At 39.5% G+C, this 4,292-nt stretch overlaps 1 long non-coding RNA gene across 2 annotated transcripts in view; it reads left to right on the top strand.

The window, feature by feature from the left end:
* The window catches only part of LOC125617929, a 26,484-nt gene extending 22,972 nt beyond the window's left edge, over positions 1–3,512 (top strand). The window contains exons 2-4 of one of the 2 annotated variants that reach the window (XR_007349071.1): positions 1,046–1,189; positions 2,318–2,471; positions 2,576–3,512. This is a non-coding gene — a long non-coding RNA (uncharacterized LOC125617929). Of the gene's footprint in view, positions 1–1,045; positions 2,472–2,575 lie in introns of both variants that reach the window. The other variant, XR_007349070.1, reaches the window with a different exon arrangement.
* Positions 3,513–4,292: the final 780 nt, after the last annotated feature.

Here is a 4,292-nt window from a genome sequence, read left to right as displayed (position 1 = left end):
AAAAAAAAAAAAAACACATGAAAAATCAGGTTGACATTGACCTTGAGTAGCAGGGAGTTTGTTGCATATTTAGCATTTCTGAAGGATATGAGAGTTATTTGAACCGGCATCAGTGTAGAGAAAAAAAAGTGATTCTGATCGCATACATTTGGTTTGCCAGAGAGTTCTGGTTTATGTTTGTTGTCCCAGCATAATGATGGGAACTTTTAAAGCCTTCCTAATTTGAGGTAAAAGTGATAGATAGCATTAGAAGTCAGGACAGTGTTTCTACAGTAATATTCTGTTTCTTTTTCTGGGTGCTAATTCCATAGGGGTTGTCGCCCTGTATATATGATTTGTGTTCTTCCTGTATATATGTGCTATGCATCAATGAAGCTGTTAGGGTTTTCCTTTTTACATGTTTCTGGGAAACACCCACTAGCATGTCCAGCATTCCCTTAACTCCCCTCTTCTCACCAAAGTAAGAGGATTAGTTCATGTACATCTTAGCACATGGCATTTTAGCTCAGTCTAACTGAGTAGAACTGACCACTCCTTGATCAAGGTCACAAAGACTGAAAAGGCTGCCAAATGAACTGTGTGAGCAGGGAAACACAGAGCAGAACAGGGAAGGTCTGGATGGTCTTCAGCACAATGACACAGACCAGGGCCTGGACTCCAACTGCAAAGATGTGTGGTCCTGGCCAGGGAGGCTTGGTAGTAGTTTATCATCTCTCAGTTCCAGGGATGGTTACATTTCTAAAAAATTCATGGCAGTGTAATTCATTGAACTGATTATAAATCTGAATGAGGCAGTAACGGTTTAGTTTTTGCTTTGATAATAAGATGTGGAAAAAGTATTTGATGTTCTTCCTGCAGCAGTTGAAGGCTCACTGTAGATTCTGAGTGGGGCGGGCTTGATGGCTGTGGATCAGGCGAGAGATGTCAGCGGCACACATCTCAGGGCGACAAGTGTAATTCAACATGAAAGATCTAAGTGTTTGGCAGCTTCTCTGTGGAGGGTGCCCTTTGTTTTCCTTTCTCAGACTCCAATCTTCTTTCCCAGCCAGAGAAGACAATTCCCTGAGTGCTGTTCTGAAGCAGAGTGAGGGCTGACCTGCAGCTAAATTAGCAAGAGAGCTGGCTTCACATGCTGAGAGAATCTGATGCCAACTTGGACAATCTCAAATGGCAATCTGCACATGACAAGGTGACTGTACGAATGGAACTCATGCCTTCCATATTTAATTTTTCTTTCTGAAAATGGATTTTTAGATAGTTTTATACTATTGGGAGTGACCAGATATTAGGTAAAACTTGAATGAAATTGGAAAAAATGTTGGCAGCAAGATGACACTCCCCACGTACTTATCTAGTCAATTAATATGACATTTGTCCCTAGACTTAATAGCCAACACCTATGCTGCTAAAGACATTTTTCCTCCTCAATTAGATGGTGAGTGTGATGAATATTCTCTGATGTTATTTTAATATTGCTATTTTTTTCATTGCAACCACTGGCCCTAGTTAATGTTGGATAAGACAGGACTGTAATGAATCAGAATAGCAGGAACAAGACAGGGATGCTGTGAATGGAACATTTTTATGCCAAACTTTTCTTGGAACCAGGACGACCTAGAAGTTTATCTTGTCTATTCCAATTCTTTCCCTCCTTGCATGGACCCTTGGACTTCAGTTTGGCTCTCTCTGTGTTTCTTTGAAAACCTAGCCAAGATGCTATCTCCTCCAAGAAGCCGTCTGAACCTCCCAGTCTAGCCGGGTGAACCTCTGATATGTTACCTATGAAGTCTGGCTTCCCTTACCCATTTCCATTATCATAAGTCTATCTCTTTGGGTCTCATTGGTTATCCATAGCAGAACTTGAACTAGGTATTTAGTACATGGATACTGAAAGGCAATGAGAACAAATATAAGTCATGTAGAAGTACATTTCCTTTCAAAAGGAAATCAACATTTGAAGTATTTCCAAAAAAAAAAAAAAAAAGTTTGATTTCCTCAAAGTTCAAATCTCAGGTTTCCACATCATTATTAAACTCCCAATTGAGTAAATACAAATGCAGGTGTCAAAGGTCATTATAAGATATCTAAACCATATGGAATTGATGATAACTGACTATTTTTCAACCTATTATTTTGCTGTCTACATTAGCAGAAATCATTCTAATTGGAAAAGATGTGCTTTCCTTCAGATGAATTTTAGTAAGTTTTTGCCAAATGGGCACAAGCATCTGGACTCTTTTCTTTTCAAGCCAAGCTCAGAAGTTGTTGAGCTTTTGCCATCTCTAATTGATGGCACTCGACTGTCTGACATTGACAGCAATAGTTGATGCTGGCTGGTGTTTTTGCTGGAGAGGTGAATGACACCGACGAGGGAATCCTGGACCCAGCCTGTCCCTTGGCGCCTTCGTGATGCAGCATCGTGACCTTTCTGCCTGGGAGATGACTCATGGCAGATGGCAGTGAGTTAAAGGGTAAGGTTGGCATTCATTATGTTAAAAAATTAATTCTGAATAATTTGAGGGGAGAACATTACAATGTTCCTTTTGGTGGTAAAGGACTTTTTGATTGTCTCCAGATCTTTGCTTCTGTAGAATTCTTGCCATTCCATAATTTATGCACAGTGGAGAAATTTTCACATGTTGGAGAAGGAACATTTTGTGGTGGAGTCAGAAAGAAGAGGTTAATGTGGCCCTGGAGGATATAAAGAGCAAGCACCAGTATCACATGTGAAGAAGAGATGATTGGAGGAGTGAAGAGAAGTGAACTTATGGACACGACACTGAAAACAGTGCGCTGATTGCAGTCAATAACTTGTGAAATGGTCTCTTTTGAATGAAATGGCACCAGAGCAGAACATCAGGAAAGGTGTTCCCCCCAGCTACACCTGCCATTATAGGAAAAGCAAAGATGTGGCATGAGAATAGCCATGTCCCCTTCCAGGCGGACACCAGTAGTCAATGCTTCCTGGAGTACTGCTTCCTGTTGACCCTGAGCTCAGTCAGACAGGACCTCAGAGTCCTTCTCAACACAGATCCATGAGGAAATCTATTTACCACTCCTGTCAACATCCTGAGCAGACAAACCCTGAAAAGCCAGAGTGGCAACCGGCAAACTGACTGTTGGCCTCAACTGTAAAAAATCTTTCCAGTGAATTTCCTATAGCTTCTCCTTTCTTAATGTCTCTATATATGCTCTGCGACATTGACAGTCCTATGTACTCTAGTATTTGCAATTTAATTTTGTCTCCTTTTCATGAAATCCCAAGAATTTTAGAATAGGACTAAAAGAAACTTCATCTGAATTTTTTTCAAAAATATTTTAAAAACTTTTATTTTCAGTATTTTGAGGTCCAGATATATTGCTCAATAGTCACTTTTTTTGTTTGAATTTTAAATTATGGGAGATAATTGAATTCTACTCAAATTTTATTGCCTGCTTCATTATGAGAAAAGGAGGATGTTGCCTTGATATTTTTTTTTGAAAATTAGTAAAACCTGAACATTTAAAACACACTGAATTTATACTTGTAATTTCTTTGTGCATTATTTTATTTTTTTTCTGATCAAAATAGGTCCATGCTGGAGTAAAAATGTAATATTTCCTTTTCAGTTAATGTTACATTCTTCCCTTCCAACCTCCAGTATTGGGAAATCAATATTTATTGCTAATTCTAGGTCCCTGTGCTGCTTTTATAGAAACCAACAAAACATTAAATGCTGTAAAATGGATTTGTATTGTAATGCAACATCTTCTCTTTTTCCCTTCAATGCATCATGCAGTTGGCATGAACTACATCCACTGCAAATAGCCAAGACCTCCACAGCTTATTTAATGGCCGTGCCTAGAACTCAGGTGGTCTGGTACAAAACATAAACTGTAACCCTAAATTGAGAAGCAGCTGGCTTTTTGGCCACAGGATCTTTGTTGGCTAAAGCAAAGTTATTTTTATGTGCTGTTCACTCATGGTCTAGAAACTCCAGAGGCATTTGGTGCCACATAGAGTAAAAGGTTAAAGAGAGCTCTCTCCTGCCATTCCATGCCTTCTCCTTCCATGGTATTCCTTGTAGTACTGAACCAGGGCATTGATTTCCCTTCTTCTGCTCTCTGAAGCAGACGTCTCTTGGACCACACTGTCTACATAAGGTGTCACAATTGCTTGTGATTTTTGTAGACAGTGAATGTCATATTCAAATGATCTCATGCTTGTTCAGGCAGGCTTTGCAGCACTTAAGGCAAACTCTGGATTCATCTAGGGACTTTTGATTGTCTTATTTAGACTATTTGTCTGGAAC

Source organism: Marmota marmota, unplaced genomic scaffold (assembly GCF_001458135.2).
Source record: "Marmota marmota marmota unplaced genomic scaffold, marMar, whole genome shotgun sequence".
In the NCBI taxonomy this organism is placed as follows: Eukaryota; Metazoa; Chordata; class Mammalia; order Rodentia; family Sciuridae; genus Marmota; species Marmota marmota.
The sequence above is the reverse complement of the archived record's forward strand: the minus strand, read 5'-3'. Positions and strand labels throughout refer to the sequence as shown.